Here is a 19492-nt window from a genome sequence, read left to right on the forward strand (position 1 = left end):
GTACTGCGACTGGAAAAGGAATGCGTATACATATGTCAGGTAAGTACACAGCTCAGAAAAGGTAAATGAATAAAGTGTATTGAGGTAGAGTGCAATTGGCAAGTTCTCTTGGGATTCGAATCACTATTTACGAGCATATCTAAGGAGAAACGCATATAGCAGCTGTGCCTTACCACTGATCAATCACCCATGGGGTAGAAAAGGTTGGTTTAGTTTGTGGGGTTTAACATCCCAAAGCGACTCAGGCTATGAGAGACGCCGTAATGGAGGACAGGAAATTTCGACCACCAGGCGTTCTTTAACGTGCACTGACATCGCACAGCACACGGGCGCCTTGCTTTCCTCCTGCACAGAAAAGCAGCCGCCGAGGCCGGGATTCGATCCCGCATCCCTGGGAACTAAGTCGAGTGCCGTAACCACTGTGCCACCCCGGCTAACAAAAAGTGTTTAAACAAGCTGACAACACCGCTGAAAACTATGCATATCGAGGATACGTGTTAATTTAAGAGAGACGGATATAGCAGAGGTGGTCGCAGAAGGTACGCTGTACTAAAAGCCTAAGTCATGATTTTTTATCCTAAAGTTAAAGTGTTGGACCGGACATGTACAGAGAAGGGACCATTACCGATGCTCATTAAATGTAATAAATGGATGCTAAAATAACGCAAGTAAAGCGAGGGAAGATAAAAGTAGAATGAATGCGTCTGGAATTTTTGCTGAAAAAGTAAGGTCGCTGCTGGTACAAGACAGGATTAAAGAGATATAGAGAGAATATTGCCCTGCAGTTCAGTTTAGTCACGCTGATAAGGGTGATGATAATGGACTTACCAGGAAATAGTATGGTGGCAGCCTTTGAAAACCAGTACTGCGCTTCCGAAACCCTGGCGGGGGCGTTGTGCATGAGCGAGCAATAGCGACTGTACTGGTGCGGATAGAAGTGAACGAAGCGTCCAGCGAGGAAACAAAACGGGTCACTGCCGCCTAGCCGAGCCGCCAGAATGCATAGAATTGCCGCGTGCATATGCACACGCTCAAATGCCGTGACTCTCCTATTGTTCCGATTGCATTGCATTTTATCGGCGTCGGCGTAGCGCAAATGACCTTTTGTAGCGAGCGGGCATATCGGAACGCTCAGACTGCCACCTGGGTACTTCAGAGCCCATAGAGAGGCGTCACTATTCAGCTGCTATCGTCGCAGTTTTAGGAGCGTTTCTGCAGTGATTTCTCATCAGGTTTCCAACTTTTGATGCCTCTATGACCTATTTGCATCCCGCTAGCTCCCGAACGAGCTCGAAATATTGCTTATAGGGCCGTCTTTTGTTTCTTTAATAGCTCCAATTTGTTTTATTAGCTGCCGTTTTTTTAATAGTTCGGAAAAACAGCCTTATGACGCACAAGATAACACGAAATTCGAGATGTGCGCCGTCAATCTGTTACATTGAAACATTTAATGCAATAGTGCTGTGCACCTCGAGGCACAGCGACTTGTCCCCGAAGCAACCTTCCTTGTTGCACACGAAGACTCGTACTTCCAGACGCGTACTGTCACTCTGTTGCTTTCCGACCATTTTGTTTTGTGTTAGTGTGTACAGACGCTTAGCGGGAAAACGAGTCCGCTTGGCCGCGGACGTGTGAAGCACCACTGCAGGCAATCCAGTTGCAAATTCACGCAATATGGCGGACGGCATGAATCACAACTTCGAGGTCCCTTGTAAACGTGCGCTACTCAGTATTGATTCGTAACCGGGTTATGTGCAATGCCGCAAAGCAAGTGCGTCGCCACGTGGAACTGGGTTCACGCTAAGTGTGACTGAGACTGTATCTCGCGCCTGAGTGACTCCGTAAAGTGTGTACATTGGTCAAAACTATTTTGGCAGTGGGCTCTGCCGCGGTGGTGCAGTGGTCAGACGCCCGACTTCTGTTCCGCAGCTCCCAGGTTCGAAACCGACCTCGGCGGCTGCGTTTTGATGGAGGCGAAACGAAGAGTCGTCTATGCGCTGTGCGATGTCTGCGCGCGTTAGAGATCCCCATGTTGTCGAAATTACTCCGTAGCCCTCTACTACGGTTCCTCTTTCTCTCTTTCCACTTTCAATCCCATCTTCCCTTCCCTTACGGCGCGGTACAGGTGTCCACAGCAACAGGTGTGATAGATACTACGCCTTTTCCTTTCTGTGAAGCAATTATTTTTATTATTATTTAAAGGTTTCCCCGTTGGTAGATTTTAATTATAATTTTGGGCAGTGCCACTTTCGGAGCTGGGAAAAGTGCAATTTGGGTGGTTACAACACCAATTTATATAATGCCAATTATACCTGATATCCGTACCTAATATCCATATGGACCAAACAACTCCAATTTTGTAGGGGTCAGAACTAATAATGTACACTGGGTGTCCAAGCCAAGAGTTAAAAATAAAAATATTTGGGGTAGGCCAGAGAAACCACTTGTAGACAGTTGCCAGCCATCTGGCGCACCACATGTACATTTTTTGGTATTATTTTCACTATATGTTTATTTAAGAATATTAGGGATAATTTTCTAATTTATCAACTATTGCCTTTAGACCAAAAATACGATTTGAAATGTTGGAGAGCATCTTAAGAAACCCCTTTCCATTTATTTCTGAAAAAGAAAGCTTTGGCGTGTATCTTTTCCGACCTCTAAAGAGAGTCAGCTTAATGCAGAAAATATTACGTCACTGGCGAATTCACGTGCCACGATTGTGGTCCTCTCAACCCTTGTTTGAGTGAACGAAATCATCTGTGACCGTGACTCGACAGCCCAGTTCCAGCGGTAGGCTGATAAGGTGGCGATGGTTGCAGCGAGCACGGTGAGCACGTTGCAACTTGCACCATTACATGGGCCGACAGCTTGAAGCGGACGTAGAAACCTTCGCAGACATATCGGCCTGCCGCTGCTTATGTCGTTCACACACCCCGAGGACGCTCGAACGCGCCAGTCATGTGATAGTTTTTGTATTTCGTGGGCTTTCCTTAGCGCTTCAAAAAAAAAAAAAATACAGGCGAAGCTTTGTTCGTCAGAAATATATGGAAGGGGGGTTTCAGAAGGTACTCTCCAACTTTGAAAGCCACATTTTTGTCTATATGCAATAGTTACTAAATTAGAAAGATTGTCTTAATTACCAGTTAGTTAATAGCAAAATAAAAACTGCCTGTGGTACGCCAGATAGCTGCCAGCTGTATACAAATGGCTTTTCTGGCTGAACTCAAATGTTATAATTTTTACCCTTGGCTAAAGCTAGCTTGTGCACCCTGTATAACGACAATTAGGCCCAAGACTGTGTATGGACCAAAAAATTGGCTGAAGGCTTATCTTGGTTAAGCCTGGTGATTGCGAAAGCAATACCGTAGCTACGCTTAGTTCAGCTGGTAGTGTTGCTGGTGGTGGTGTTTGTGATTGGACTTGTGGTTATGCAGTGATATTACCTAGTTAATATGTGTACAACTAGTAGTAGTAGTGGTTAGTATTTAGCATACTCATAAAGTCAGGACGCTCGTCCACAGATTCTTCCGTAGATTCTACTGTCAGGGCTGCACGTTGAGCTAGAGATACGCTGCTCCCTTCTGTGTCGTCATCCATGGTGTTGAGCATACTCATAAGAGTAACTTGCGCAGAGGGTTGCCGTTTAGCTAGAGATACGCTGCTCCCTTCTGTGTCGTCATCCATGGTGTTGAGCATACTCATAAGAGTAACTTCCGTAGAGGGTTGCCGTTTAGCTAGAGATACGCTGCTCCCTTCTGTGTCGTCATCCATGGTGTTGAGCATACTCATAAGAGTAACTTCCGTAGAGGGTTGCCGTTTAGCTAGAGATACGCTGCTCCCTTCTGTGTCGTCATCCATGGTGTTGAGCATACTCATAAGAGTAACTTCCGTAGAGGGTTGCCGTTTAGCTAGAGATACGCTGCTCCCTTTTGTGTCGTCATCCATGGCGTTAAGCATACTCATAAACGTAACTCCCGTAGAGGCTGCACGCGGTCGCCGAGCGGCATACTGGGCACGCCGCTTAGAAAGTCTCTGCTCACGCTCTTCTTCGGTCTCCGTAGCTCGCCGTTCTTTTCTCTTCGCATTCTGCCGAGCGGCTTTCATGGTAGGCGGCATCGCAACGTCTGGCCGGCGGAGCGCCGCGCGCCCGGTTTAACAGCAGATGGCGTGACGCCACACCTCTAGGCGCGCCGCGCGCGGCGGGCGCGGGAGTTAGGCAGCAGCCACCACGCGCCACCTCGACTCGCGACGGCACAAGTTGGAGCCCTGCTCGCTCTTGCAGCTGTGACGTCACACCGCTAGGCACGCGGCGGGCGCGGGAGTTAGGCAGCAGCCACCACGCGCGGCCTCGACTCGCGACAGCACAAGTTGGAGCCCTGCTCGCTCTTGCAGCTGTGACGTCACACCGCTAGGCGCGCCGCGCGCGGCGGGCGCAGGAGTTCGGCAGCAGCCACCACGCGCGGCCTCGCCTCGCGACGGCACAAGTTGAGCTATAGTGCTCTAGAATATTGGGCAGTGTGACGACAGGCGCCGGAGAGCGGGCCGCTTTGCCGCTTTTGCAATGACAGGAACCGACTTCCGCGAGAGGGCGCGATGTGCAACAGGGGTGCCACGTTCGCCGCTCGGCGCGTCGCGGCCGCGGGGACAGTGGCGGTACAGATGAAGGTCGTGGTTCTCTTTGGAGCTATTTTCACACGCTACGCAATTGGTGCGATATTTAATAAAGAGGCTACTTATTACAAGTTCTTAAACTAATCCCTGTCATTCCTTTACGTTAATCTGGAGACGCCGTGCACGCTTGGGTAGTCCTGCGGAGCAGCGCGCGATGTTTGAATCGCTATTTGAAAACTCTTTCAACATTTCTTCTTCCTGTGGACAGCCATAAATCGTCCAGATGAGCAATATGTACTTAATGCTTCCAACGAAGCGTGGTGTTCTGCATTCGTTCTTCCAGTAAGGGAATAAAGGCTACTGCTGAGGAGCGCTACTAACACGCAAAGAAAAGCAGTATACATGCAAAGCAAAGCTTGTGCTACGTAAGGCCTCTTTAGGAACACCTTATTTTTTTACGAGCCTTATTTACGAACACATTTTTTATCTTGTGCCTATTAATACGTAACAACGTTTATCTTGAGTTGCCAGTAATCTGTAATATATCTCTTTAATCGCTGTCCTTTATGTGCCCTAATCACCACTTACAGAAATGACACAGTGTGCCAAAATTTAAAGGACTGCGGTTACCGGCAAAAAAAAAAAGAGCGTATACACGACTCAAGCGTTTAGTTTTTGTTCGTGATTAACAAATACATATATCGCAGACATTTGTTTACATGCCGCTCACCAAAGGGTGAACCAGCAGTTTAGATGAAAAAAAAAGTCAAGTAAAGCTAGGGCAATACTTCAGATAAAATATCAAAAATTAAACCTGTCACATACGTTTACGAGGGAATACGTTGATATATTGGGCACTTGAGTGCGGACGCTTTACTGGCATCAAATTGTACTGAGCAAAACAAAAAGCACTTATAATTGCGCCTCGTATTGGCAGGTATGATACAGTTCTTGGCGCGCACCAAGAGAAGAAAAATGCGAAAATGATGACGGGCACCTAATGCGCATGCATTTAATATAAGGCCGAATTCAAATGCGGACATTAATGCCTGTTCACTCTTCGATTGTGTGGTATGAAATGTGAGTAATCTACTGGATATACTCGCCAACTACTGCTTGCCAGTCGGGCTACTTTTGCAGAACTAATCAGGCTATAATTGTAAACAAGGTTGATATTACACGTGGAATACTTCCAAAGGAATTTAATTGTTTTTACTTTGGGAATTTTTGTCGTGCTTCGCTTACTTCGCAAAGAGCGAAGCCGCAAAATCACATGAAATTTAATTACTTCAAGTGTGAGCTTTGTGGTGCTCCAGGTAGGTAAAATTTTTGAACTTCCACCTTTTACAGGAAGGCTGAAAAATCTTAAGTGCAAAGACGCCCAAAAGGACCGTACACCTGAGCCAAAGTTTTGGGTAAATTTCTACCTAGCTTCAAGCCTATGGCGCATTTTTTGTTTGTGGCGAGAAACCGTGCCGGCCTGACAACCTCTCTTTCGCGGAAGGATGATCTACCGGAAGCGAATTAGGCGTTTACTGTAGCCTCTGCATCCTCTATTTTCCGTCGTTCTTTCTTTTTCAAGACTTTTTTTCTTTTTTTTTCATTTCGTAGGTGCACCAAAACAGGACTAGAAAGATCTACTGAGGGCAATGACTTGCATATTGCCGGTTGCTTAAGCACGCAGAATAAAAACTACCTAGACATTTTGTGGAACAATTAAGTCTTTGTCAAACTATGTGCATTGAGATTAAATGTCTTAAGCATAGCGCGCATCTCTGGGTATTTAAAGCTACCCGTTACAACAATGTTCCAGCTTATGGAAAGAAAAAAAAATGGTTTGTTCTTAGATTAGTGTACAGTTTTACAGTTGACTCTTAAATTTCGACGCTTATATCTTTATGCGCGTTCGATTGCAGCCTGTTTGTGCACTACTTTCCTCTTCCCAGGCCTTCATTTGGTTGTTTCTTTTTTTATTGTCTTTCATATATCTCCATTTTCCTTCGTCTTCAGCTGCCTGCCTTCTTCTCCGTCGTGCGTTTGCCGTGCCGCACGAAAATTGCAAACCTTTGTTCACATTCGCGGTCGCTCTTTTCACGGCGCTGCGTGCTTTCCACCAACCCCTTTCTCCCTCCCTGGTAGGCGACACGTCTCTTTTTTTTTTTCCTGTGAAACCTTTACTTCCCACTTCTTTCACCTTTCCTGACCCACTGTGTTCCGTTATTCAGTAGCCCTTTACCTGGAGTGGTGTCGTTCGTTTTTCATGTCCTTACTATGTATACCTCCATGCGGGGTAGTCCACATTTAATTCATTCGAACTGAATACCGACTTGTCTTGTGGCTTCAGGTGACGTAGTGTAGTAGACCGCATAGTTTGCGCGTGAAACAATGGCATATACCATTTTGGACTGTTTTGGTAATGGGGTAACTGTGGCCAGCGCTCGAACGCACGTGTTACATATTTGACTTTTTCATAAGTCCTGTCTCCACAATGCCCTCTTTTAAAAACGAGTACATTTCTGGACGTCAATTAGGTGCATTAGGAATGCCAAAGCGAGCTGTTCGGCGAGTGAAGCGTACTGTGCGAGTCTCAATTTGTACGCACTCTCCAAGCTGCTTTCTAAGCCCAACTCCTGTCATGTTGCTTCCCCGAGGTGTTGCCGGCGCCAAAATGGAAAATAAATTAGGTGATTACTAACAGTACTGAGCCCTGTTAACCCGCATATTGGTGAAATTTGTCGCGAATAGCTCAAGGCGACGCACAAGGAAACAAGAACGTACAGTGCACACGGTATCTGCCAGCCGCACAGCGCGCATACGCGGGCGCCCATACGCAGGCGCCCGGCTGACAGTTGACAGCCGTGTGGTGCGGACGCGTGTTCCATCGCTCCTCCGATTGCACGTGGCTACCGGAAACGGACGGACTGGCGACAGCGGGAGCTTCCGAAGCGTCAAATAGATGAGTTCTTTCTTTTATTAACTTTATTTCGTTTTCAGCTAGTTAGGTTAGGTGCAGCCTAAAGAATAGATTTTAGCTCTTGGTCCTAGCGGCCTGGTTTTTCGTGCCGGCAGCTAGGTTTTCTTGGCGTTCATTGTTTAGCTATCTTGTTTAGATAAATATTTTTCTTTCTAGGCTATTGGCATTCGCAGAATTGGTTTTTAACGCGTGTTTGCTAGTCGTTTCTTGTGTCTTCTTTTGGCAATTTGTATATTCTAAGAATTCGTAATAGTTATAGTTCAGTTGATGAGCGCTTAAGATGTGCAATCAAAAGAAGGTAAAGTGTACTCAGTGTGAGGCGCAGGTTAATCTCAAAGAAACGCGTTTTGACTCTTTAGGTGAAGCGGAAGGCAGCGACTTTTTGTGTCTGTGTTGCGTACTGAATGCACGTCTAGATAGATTTGATCAAGAAAGGGGCAGTTTAGTGTCTCGTGTGGAGAATTTAGAAAATGAAGTACGTTTGCTAAGGACGGAAAATCAGAAACTGCTTTGACAGCTTACTGAAACTGAAAAAAAAGGGGCCGGCTTTGTCCTTGGAACCAACAAGGACGAACATTCCAATGCGGGCCACGTGGCTGGGGCCAGCAGTGGCATGGAAGGCATAAGCAGAGTAGGTCAGGCGGATCTAAACCGTCAGAGTTATTTAGAAGCAGCTAAGACGCCGGAAAAAAAAAGGAAGAAGTAAGGAAGAATGAAAATCCCAGACATAAGGACACAGATAACCGAAAGCAGGAGTCAACAGTTGGGAGAGGGAGAGAGAAGGCCCAGGTGCTTATCGCCGGAGATCCTAACATGAACAGGTGCAAGCGAGATATCTTGGAACGTGTAAGGGGTGATAAGAGAGTGTTGGTTTGAGCCTTCCCAGGGAGAACAATGAGGGCAGTGCTACAAGAGAGTAAAAATAGGCTGTTGAAGAATTCCGCAGAACGCAGTATGGTAATAGTAGCCGCGGGTCTAAACGATGTCCTAAATGGTGACGCTGCAGGAGTGGTGGAAAGTTTAGCTAAGGGAGTTGACGAGATCAGGGGGATAGCACAGCAGACGCAGATAGTTGTATGCACAGTACCAGAGGTGCTAGGATTGAACGGAAAGATGGGAAAGGACGTGGTGACAGTTAATCAGGACATAAGAAAGTTAAGCCTGGAGAAGCGTTTCGAAGTGGTTGAGGACAACAGGGAGGTACATAAAGCAGGTTTTGGTAGGGCTTTTCAGCGAGATGGCATTCATTTTAACAGAAGGGTCGGAGCAGAGATCGGCTGGCGCTTGGCAGGCAGGGCTGTAGCTTTTTTAGGGGGTCCGCGAGGACTCCGTGCACAGAGGTAGTTAGAAGTGAAGCAGAAGAAAGTGTAATAATGGAGGCTGAGCCCCCAAAAATGGCAAATAGTAGGTCGAGAAAGAAAAGTACAAAAAAGAAATTTAACACTAGGATCAGCTACATAAACATGCAAGGAGGTAGAAAAAGAGCGAAATGGCTAGAGTTAGAACAGCAGTTGAAGGATGACAAAATAGGTGTGTACGCTCTTTGCGAGACTCATCTCAGGGATCTAGAAGATCCGCCGTTTATAGAAGGCTACGTCTGGGAAGGGTGCAACAGACCGAGAACGGAATGAAAGGGTGGAGGGGTAGGTATGTTGATACACCAGGGAACAAATTGGCAAAGAATTAAATCATCTTGTAAAGATGTCACGAAATCGGCGCCCATTTTCATCAAGCCCGTACAGCGCTAGCCGCGCGCGGCGTCGCGTGGAAGGCATGGAGAGCAAAGCCCCCTTCCCCGCGCGGGAGAGCGCGTAGCTTTGTACGCGTTGCCGTGACCCTCTTTCCCATTGCCCGGGGAGGACGGTGGTTCATCGGCCTGGAATATGCCAGGCCCTTCGAGAACTTTCTATGGGACCTGGCCAATGACGACGCGCGGCTCAACGGGAGGAGAAGAGGGAGCTATAACCAGCGAAGCTATGTGTGTGTGCGTGCTAGCTTTGACGCGTGCTAACAAACAGACGCGGCGCGCCCTATATAAAGAGACCGCGCCGTTTGATGAGTCAGTCAGTCAGTCAGTCAGTCAGTCAGCTCGTAAGTGTTTTGCGACGTGCTCGCTTGTGCTTCGGCTGGACTCCCGGGGATCACCCGCTGCTGGCAAGCCCACGGACTTTCAAGGGAGCGGCGCTCGTCTCGTATGGCGGCCACATCGTGACTCTTGAGGCGTCGGACTGCAACAGTGCCCGGTGAACAATTTGGTGTTTGTTTATGTACTCTCTCGTGTTTCATCTGTTGTAAAGCCTCTACGTTATTGGACACCTGTGTAATTGCATGCTTAGCGTTTGTATTCTGTGAACCTCTCGTCTATGTATTTCAAATGATCTTGTGTATTCCTTTGTATCGTCTCTTGCTGTGCATAAATTGTGTTTTGTTTGTTACTTCTGACTCCGATCCTTTCTCTGGTTTGAACCGGCGACCGCTGGGCACCAAACGACCACCCCCTTCTGTCACCACAAGGTAGTTGAATTCCGGCTGAGCTTGTCACGCAGGTCGAGGGCATCTCCTTTGCGACCGGAACAGCTACCCCCACTCACTCAAAGGGTGTCTGGGAGTGTGCGCACCGTTAAGGGCGCATCGTTAATAATACCCCCTTAATTATTAACGGGTGACAATTAATCTGGCGTCCGCGACAGGACGTTTGGTGCATTCAAGCTCAGAGGACGGAGAACGAGTTGGAAGAGTTTACGAAGAGGTCGTAAACTGTGTAGCAGCAGAGCGATAGCGAGAGGTAGTGCCGCGCGGAAGCGTTTAGGCGAGGTTCGCTAAGCAGACTTAAGGCTACGCCCAAACAGTTCGTGCTTCAGAGATGAATCTGAAAGAGTTGATTGAGGCTGGCACCCAGCTGGGGTTGTCCGGTGCCGAACTGCGCAAATGGGTTAGCCAGAGAGAAAAAGAGGAAAAAGAGAGGGAAAAAGAAGAGAGAGAGAGAGAAGAAAAGGAACGAGAGAAGGCTCGAAAGGAGCGTGAAGAGGAATTTCAGCGTGAAAAGGAATTACTTACTATGAAACTTCAGCTCCAAAACTCAGGGAACAACAACGGTTTAACTGAAGTGCATAGCTCCAGTGAAGGACATAGCAGCTTGCGGATAGACGCAAGCAAATTGATCCCGAAATACGACGAGAGAAGAGACGATCTCGACGCGTTCCTTTTGCGTTTTGAAAGGATCGCCGTAAATGCAAATTGGTCAGACAGTGAAAGTGCTACCATCTTGAGCACTTGCCTCAGCGGCGAAGCATTAAGTGTGTTTGGGAGACTTCCTCCTGAGGATGCAGGCAGCTATAACAAAGTGAAAGCTGCATTACTTAAAAGGTTTAGATTTACGACGGATGGGTTTCGTGAGAAGTTCAGGACTGGAAAACCTATGGACGGTGAAACGGCAACACAGTATGTTGCGCGACTGAGTCATTATTTCGACCGCTGGACTGAACTCTCAAAAATTAAACTTGAGTATGGCGCACTTCGCGAACTCCTAATTAAGGAACAATTTCTGGGTAGCTGTCACCCTGGTTTGTCGCTTTATTTAAAAGAAAGAAAGGCACATACATTGGATGAAATGATGGAGCTCGCAGACCAGTATTTGGAAGCCCAGGGAGGCGAGAATTTGAGCAAAATTGTAAATTTGGAAACCCCTCGAAAGACCGAATTCCGACAGACACAACCTATTGTAAAGTCACCCCCGAGGTGCTATCTCTGCGGACAACTAGGCCACATCGCACCTAACTGCCGTAAACTCGTAACCAACAATCCCTCCTCGTGTTGGAAATGCGGACAGAAGGGCCACAAAGCAATGTCGTGTCCCGACGTTGACAAGGCAGCTCCGCAGGCGGCATGCGCGAGGACTCCGTCAGAGTCGGAATATCGCCTAGAGGAAGAAGATGCCGATGGCTTTGTTGAGGTTAAGAACGGCAGGAAAGTCCGCGTGGTGCACGATCTAGAGGAGGAGGAAGCAGAGAAGGTTGTTAATCGGAAGAAGGACAAGAAAATCCGGGTGGTGAACGCCGTAGTACATGCACAACCTGGATCTGCGGTGAATCGGATGCCGGTTTCGAGGGGAAAGATAAAAGGAAAATCAGTGTCTGTGCTACGAGATACAGGTAGTAGTGCCGTAATCGTGAAACGAAGCTTGATTCATGAGAATGATCTAACTGGCGAGAAATGCCCTGTAAGGCTAATTGACGGCTCAATCCAATTACTCCCTGAGGCAAAATTGGAAGTGCAGACGCCATACTATTCTGGAAAACTGACAGCTCTGTGCATGGAACGCCCTATCTTCGATTTGGTGTTGGGAAATATCAAGGACGCAACATTTCCTGAGGATCCTGATCAAAGTCCCGCGCATGTGCGCTGCAAGGAATCTAAAAAGAAAAAGGCAAGGCGAGGAAAGCAAGGCCATGAGAAGCCGGAAGAAAAGCCTCGAGACAAGAATAAACTAAAGGAAGCACCTCAGGAGGAAACCGAAAAGAAAGAGGCAACACAGGCAATTAAATCAGGAATGCCTAGGCTGTCGTTGATGCAGGTAGCCCAAGTGTTTCTCCTGCTTATGGGGACATTACTTGGGATATTTCACCTTCAGCGGAAGGAATGCCGGTGCCTAGGAAAGAACACTATTACAGTGATTCTTTTTGTTGGTCTGTGCGCATTGGCACAGGTTCCCGTGTATCCGTCGGCGCTACTGGTTGTAGGGGCAATTATCGGCACACATTGGTTGTGTGATTTACAAGAGGATAAGTCCTGCCTCAGGGAATTTTCAGTAGCCCAATCGGGGAACATAGAAGCGTCTCAAATGCGAGAGACTAGAGCGAAGGCAGAATCTCTGGCGGACAGAAGCGTGTCACGCACTGATCGCGGGCTGTAATTACGCTCAGAATTTAGGTTCGTGCGCTTCGCATTTGAAAAGCTGTGTGTTGTTGAATCCTATGTGTATCTGACGACAGCGTGGTGCTATGTTTGTGAACATCATGGCATTGATGTGTGAATTTCGTAATGTGTTATTGCAGTTTGTGAAATTTGTGCAATGTGTGTGACATGGTCATTTGCCCCATATACTTGTGAGCGCATGCATGTGCGCGCGATGTTCGTGGTTGTTGTGAATATTGTGGGACAATATTCTTTAAGGGAGGGGCAGTGTCACGAAATCGGCGCCCATTTTCATCAAGCCCGTACAGCGCTAGCCGCGCGCGGCGTCGCGTGGAAGGCATGGAGAGCAAAGCCCCCTTCCCCGCGCGGGAGAGCGCGTAGCTTTGTACGCGTTGCCGTGACCCTCTTTCCCATTGCCCGGGGAGGACGGTGGTTCATCGGCCTGGAATATGCCAGGCCCTTCGAGAACTTTCTATGGGACCTGGCCAATGACGACGCGCGGCTCAACGGGAGGAGAAGAGGGAGCTATAACCAGCGAAGCTATGTGTGTGTGCGTGCTAGCTTTGACGCGTGCTAACAAACAGACGCGGCGCGCCCTATATAAAGAGACCGCGCCGTTTGATGAGTCAGTCAGTCAGTCAGTCAGTCAGTCAGCTCGTAAGTGTTTTGCGACGTGCTCGCTTGTGCTTCGGCTGGACTCCCGGGGATCACCCGCTGCTGGCAAGCCCACGGACTTTCAAGGGAGCGGCGCTCGTCTCGTATGGCGGCCACATCGTGACTCTTGAGGCGTCGGACTGCAACAGTGCCCGGTGAACAATTTGGTGTTTGTTTATGTACTCTCTCGTGTTTCATCTGTTGTAAAGCCTCTACGTTATTGGACACCTGTGTAATTGCATGCTTAGCGTTTGTATTCTGTGAACCTCTCGTCTATGTATTTCAAATGATCTTGTGTATTCCTTTGTATCGTCTCTTGCTGTGCATAAATTGTGTTTTGTTTGTTACTTCTGACTCCGATCCTTTCTCTGGTTTGAACCGGCGACCGCTGGGCACCAAACGACCACCCCCTTCTGTCACCACAAGGTAGTTGAATTCCGGCTGAGCTTGTCACGCAGGTCGAGGGCATCTCCTTTGCGACCGGAACAGCTACCCCCACTCACTCAAAGGGTGTCTGGGAGTGTGCGCACCGTTAAGGGCGCATCGTTAATAATACCCCCTTAATTATTAACGGGTGACAAAAGAACATATCTGGGTTTCAGGAACCATTGCCGGCATAAGGACATGGCTAGGGGTAGTTTATTTAGGAACAAGACGTCAATGCAGGCAAGAAAACAGGGATCTTGTTGAATGCCTCAGTGACGGTATAAGCCAGTTTGGAAACGGGGCCAATATTATTCTGCTGGGGGACATGAACGGCCACATCGACGATCTGGATGTATACACGGAATGTAACGGGAAGCTAATGCTAAATTTCTGCGAGCGACACGATCTAGTTATAGTAAATAGAGAAACAAAATGTGAAGGCCAAATCACGTGGGAATTCCGCAACAGGCAGACGACCATTGACTATTGTCTAATGTCGCAGGAAGTTTATAGCAAGGTCACAAAAATGGGAATAGACGAAGAAGGGGAGTGTAGTCTAGGAAGTGATCGTAAACGTATTAATCTGCAGATGGGGCCCTTGATGAAAAGAGAAATGGAACTTAGACAAAACGTAAACGCAAAATTAAACGACGATCAAATAGCGCAGATAGCAGCAGACATAGAGGAAGCAATAGAGAAAAGCCCCATGGAAGACTGGGATTATGAACAGGTAGAACTACTCATAAGGAGGAAAATTCAGGAGGTTAAAATAGCAAACCGCTAGAATGGAAAGAGGAAGCCACGGAGCTGGTGGAATAAGGAAATCAGGGAAGCTATTGAACAACGACGGGCTGCTTCAAGGGAACACCGAATGGCAAAGAAAGCACAGGCTTCTCAGGAGGAAATCGACCAAAAATGGGAATCATATCGACAAAAGAAACTTCAAGTGCAGGCCCTCGTCCAAAGTAAAATAAGACAGTCCACCGATCACTGGATGGCTGATATACACGATGCCTCTAGAGGCGGAGCAAGAAAATTCTGGAACCATATAAGCTGGCTAGGGAAGAAGAATCAAAGAAAGCAGGATCGGATTCAAGATAACGCGGGAAATTGTTTAAAGGGAGATAACGCAGTGAACTACATTACATCACTTATAGCCGAGTCATTTAAGAGTGACGATAGGGTAATCTCCGCAAATCAGGAAGCAACACAAGGTAGCAGAATACAAAGCAGCTTAGAACTGACCAATCTAAACTGGAAAAAGGCAGAAAAAAATATTCTTAAAAACACATCTACAGGAATAGATGGAATTCCGATCAAGCTGATTAATGAACTCGGTCCAAAAAGTAAGGAAAGGTTGTTAAAAGATCTGGAAACAGTCATAACGAATAAGCAAATTCCGGACAGTTGGCGGCAGAGTAAAATGAATTTGATTTATAAAGGGAAAGGAGACAGGATGCACATAAAATCCTACAGGCAGATTACCCTAACATCTGTTATGTACAGGTTGGCCATGCAGGCGGTGAAATTAAAGATTTGCAAGCATGGGTAGAAAGTAACAAGGTACTCGGAGAACTTCAGAACGGCTTTAGAAATGGTAAGCGCTTAGATGATAGCCTGTTCGTGCTTACCCAATACATCGAAATATCTAGAGTGGAAAATAGACCTTTGTATTTGGCCTTCCTGGACATAAACGGGGCGTACGACAACGTAAGCAGGGAACTCCTGTGGAACACATTAAAAGAAGGTATCGGTTATGAGATAATAGAGTTCCTGCAGGAAATATACCGGGATAACAAAGTAGAAATTACGTGGGGAGGGATAAGAAGTACGAAGGATGTCAAAGTATGCAAAGGATTAAGACAAGGCTGTCCTCTATCACCGGTGCTGTTTATGCTTTATATGATAAACCTGGAACGGAGGATACAAGACAGTAACCTAGGTTTTAACCTGTCATATAGATTAGGTGGAAAGGCGGTAGAGCAGCGCCTCCCCGGTTCGATGTATGCAGACGATATTGTGCTGGTAGCTGAGAGTCTGGAAGAATTGCAAACTCTAAGTATTGCGGAGACGAAGGGGACGCTCTAGGCTTCAGTTTCAGCGCAGTTAAGTCGGGTCTGATGATTTTCAACGGCTCAACTGATCAGGGTTTTAAAATACAAGGCCTTGAAATACCTAGAGTAGCAGAATATAAATATTTGGGGGTATGGGTAAACGAAGGATTGGCATACATTGGAAAGCATGAGCAATCACTTAAGGCCAAAGGGCGAAGGAATGCCGGGATAATGAAGCATAAGGCATTGTGGGGATACAATAGGTATGAGGTATTGAGGGGTATTTGGAAAGGAATTATGGTGCCCGGACTTACTTTCGGTTTTGTGCCTAAAATCAGAGGTACAGTCGACATTAGAAACAAATCAGAGATCCGTTGGACGATTAGCACTAGGTGCCCACGGCAAAACTACAAATGAGGCGGTACAGGGAGATATGGGCTGGGCATCTTTCGAAGTACGGGAAGCTCAGAGTAAAATATTATATGAGGAACACCTGAGGAAATTGGACAGTAACAGATGGGCAGCTAAGGTATTTAAATACCTGTACCTAAAAAGCGTTGACTCACAATGGAGGAAAAGAACTAGGAAACTAACTAGTAAGTATGCTAGTGACAAGGACGGAGAAATAAAGAGCATTAAGCAACAGGTGAAAAACACAGAAGGTAAAAATTGGATAAATTCGATGGAGAAGAAACAGAGTGTGGAATTATACCGAAAGTGGAAAATGCAGATCAGGAAGGAAGATTTCTTTGATAACTCAAGAGGCAGTGCCCTACTTTTTGAAGCTAGTTCAGGGTGCCTTAGAACACGCAGCTACAAAAAGAAGTTTAACAATGGAGATGACGCATGTGCTGTATGTGGAAACTCCAGTGAAACAATTGACCATATTATACTCGAATGCAATGGTATCCATCCGGAAGTTGATGCAGGCGCAATCACTGTTCCTGAAGCTCTGGGGTTTAGAGATAACAGTGGCCGGGTGAATAAACCGGCGGTGGAAACTAGCAAAAAACGGCTGGAAGATTGGTGGCTTAAAAGCAGAGAAGTGACATAATGTTAGTAATGTAGGAGCAAAATTTATAAATAGAATGATGGTTTAGTTAACCATTCTAAATCAGTAATTAAGATATATGGAGAAAAATGAACATGATAGCTCCTGCTACCACCCCGTTTCAAAGGGGACGCTCCTATAGTCCATCCATCCGGACGGCTGGCACACCAGTTGCTGGTGGCGCCCTCTGCGCTGTGGCGCCTCCGTCATCGTAAAAGTGGCCCCCCGCCCCCATGCATTTCGCGGCGCGGTCGACACACTGCCCAATTTTCTAGAGCACTACAGTTGAGCCCCTGGTTTTTGCGGCAGATGGTATGACGTCATTGCAGAGGTCAAGCTAAAGTTCAATGGATGGTAGCTACCGCGGCCTCTCCACGCGAGGAGCAGAAAGTGAAAGCAGTATTGCTTTCGCAATAAAAAGTGTCACCCGGGTGCAACTCAGATCGTGAATGGTAGCTGCTAGCATTCCTTAAGAAATATCAAATGCCGATGCTTGATACATATCCTACGCTTTCTTTATTAACAAGTCTGCAAAAAGCAAGGCGCCCGTGTGCTGTGCGATGTCAGTGCACATCAAAGAACCTCAGGTGGTCGAAAATTCAGGAGTCCTACACTACGGTAGGGTGTCTAGAAGCAGAGGTGTGAAAAACGCGGCGCGCTGCCCATAGAGATGAGTGGCGCTCTACGCGTGACTGCCGCCAGAGAGCGCCGTGGTCTGGGGCGTAGTCAGCATTCCGGAGGAGGCGGCAGAGTGAGGGTAGTCAGAGCGCGGTTTGACCCGTCGTCATTGTGTGTTTCGGTGCTATTTACTGCTTGTGCTGCTTGAATACCCTCGCTGCGTGTTGGCAGAAATTCCGCCGACGTCAAAGAAAAAAAAACTCAGAGGTGGTGCTTTGTTCCCGGGTGCGATTCGAGTTACAAGTCGTGTTCGGAAAAAATGTCTCTTTACCGTGCATTGTCTTGCACAGATCAGCTCTCGAAATAGGCGCGCGCCATACCAAGAGCCGACAAGCTGCTGCTAGAGAATTCCGCTGTTTGTGAAAGACACTTCGACGCAAGGTACTTAGTGCCAGCATTTCTGCGCATCTTACTGCTTTCAAAACAGCCGGTGTAACAACAACGCCCTAAATCTGGTAGCGCTTCTATTGATGTGCTGAACATTTTTCACCTTACTGTTTGCGTTTTGATAAGTCTTCCACGCACTGTTTTTTTCTCTTCTTTCTTTTCTGTCGGCAGGTACATCCAAAGAGACTGCAAACACGTTGTGAATGGCAAGGAGGTAATAATAGCGCGCGACGTTCCCCTATCTAAAGAGGGTGCAGTGCCTACCCTTTTTCCCGAACCTGCCCAAGTATATTTCCAAAGCATTACCAAAGGAAAGAAATAGGCAGGCAAGCAACGCACAGGACACTGTAAGGTGGAAGAACGCTCGCACGGAACAAGAAACATGTGCGCAAGAAGATTGAATGGAAGCAGATATTGGGAAAATGGTTGGCGGTGATTCTGCCGCGCACTTCATTTACAGCATTCAACTTCCATCTGAGCACTGGTTTATGCAGACATTTAAGAACAGAAATGCTGTTTCTTTCCAAACTGCAGTGTGTGAAGGCAGCGAGAGTCCGCCTGTATTTTTTCGAAAGATTGTTGTGTTCGACTTGGAAGAACAAAAAGACTCATTAAAATGCAGCACCTTCCTGTTGAAATTTTTCCATTCTCGACGCGACATTCAGTCGGAAGAAGAAGCCCAGCAAGTCCTTACTTATGCAGTGAAACTTGGAGTTTGTTGCGGTTTTGGGAGGACAAGCGAGTTTCCACAACTAGACCTGTCTAGTATCAGGAAATCGTCAGGGCAAAGTCTTCATGCCAGTGTCTGTGATGGATCTCTCCCACAGGGTACATTGCTCTTTACATTGAATTCCTAAATAGAGGTTCATGGCAGGGACGCATGCAGTTTTGTGTGGGCTAATTTCATGTGTTTTTTAATGCAGGGATATCCAATCATGTGGCCAAACAATGCTCTGCTTGCAAAAGAGTAAAAAGAATTTCAGTGATGCGCATACTACGCTTAAAAAAAGTGCAGCGGCCACTTTCGCGTTGTGCAAAAACAAGACTGAGACATGCTTTGCGCACCTTGAGACGCCGAAGCAGTGAGGTACGTGTCATGCGTGATGAGCTGCAAAGGCTTCAAGCAGAGCATTCTGCGATAGAATCAACTGTTCTTGAACAAAAGGTACAGCCTATAATTTCCGTTTTTGTTGTCCGCATGCAACACGCGTCCTGATTGCATATGCTCCTTTTCTAGATCAGTCAGTCAAACAGAATGCTGTGCGCACTTGCTTTGAAGCTGCAAAACGGCGGTCCCTTCATGGGTACAAGTATCGAAAAGAATGGCTTTTGGAATGTATCATTCTGAGAATGAAGAGCCCTCGTTTATATGAACACTTGAGGTGCCACAAAATCCTTGCTTTCCCCAGTGCCTGCAGAAATGCATAAAGGTTTGTGTCAATGAGTTCCAATTTCAAGCAGGAGCTACTAAAGTTCTCTTTACATTTGCAGGCATTCAAAGCAACATACGGCTTCAACCAGAAGATTCTTGACTGTGGAGGTAAAGGCGACTGAACTAGATGACACAAAAAGGCATAGTGGCTTAGTGGTCGATGAAATCAAACTTTCGACTCACCTTGACCTGAAATCATCGATGGATATGGAAGGCTTTATCGATTTAGGGTCATTTATTGAAGAAAAGGACAGATACACAAGTGCTGTCCATGGCCTGGTTGTTATGTTTCAACCATTTCTGGGAAA

At 46.9% G+C, this 19492-nt stretch overlaps 1 pseudogene; it reads left to right on the forward strand.

Moving 5' to 3' along the window:
- LOC146194738 (uncharacterized) overlaps nt 1-19492 on the forward strand; it is a 30944-nt pseudogene that overhangs the window by 9667 nt on the left and 1785 nt on the right.

This window comes from Amblyomma maculatum, chromosome 3, assembly GCF_055883805.1.
Source record: "Amblyomma maculatum isolate TAMU_Amacu chromosome 3, ASM5588380v1, whole genome shotgun sequence".
Lineage (NCBI taxonomy): Eukaryota > Metazoa > Arthropoda > Arachnida > Ixodida > Ixodidae > Amblyomma > Amblyomma maculatum.